The sequence below is a fragment of the Trachymyrmex cornetzi genome, unplaced genomic scaffold (assembly GCF_001594075.2).
Source record: "Trachymyrmex cornetzi isolate Tcor2-1 unplaced genomic scaffold, Tcor1.1 scaffold104, whole genome shotgun sequence".
Classification (NCBI taxonomy): domain Eukaryota; kingdom Metazoa; phylum Arthropoda; class Insecta; order Hymenoptera; family Formicidae; genus Trachymyrmex; species Trachymyrmex cornetzi.
In genome coordinates this window covers 527,126-527,364 of record NW_017295587.1, presented here as the reverse complement: position 1 = coordinate 527,364, position 239 = coordinate 527,126, and positions in this window count along the sequence as shown.

Here is a 239-nt window from a genome sequence, read left to right as displayed (position 1 = left end):
ACAAGTGCTTTGCTTTCGTATTCTTTGTTTAGTTTGGTGTCTTGTATATCCCACCTGTTTGGGATATACGGCATTTTTAGCGAGTGGGATTTATGCCCGAAGCATACAAAGTGCGCAGATTGAATTCAGTGCACTAAATGCAATAAACGCATTACATGAAATATGTACCTCGTGTCATAACACTTGTAATATATGTAGGAAGATTGTTATTATTATTTATTACTTCATATACATATTTA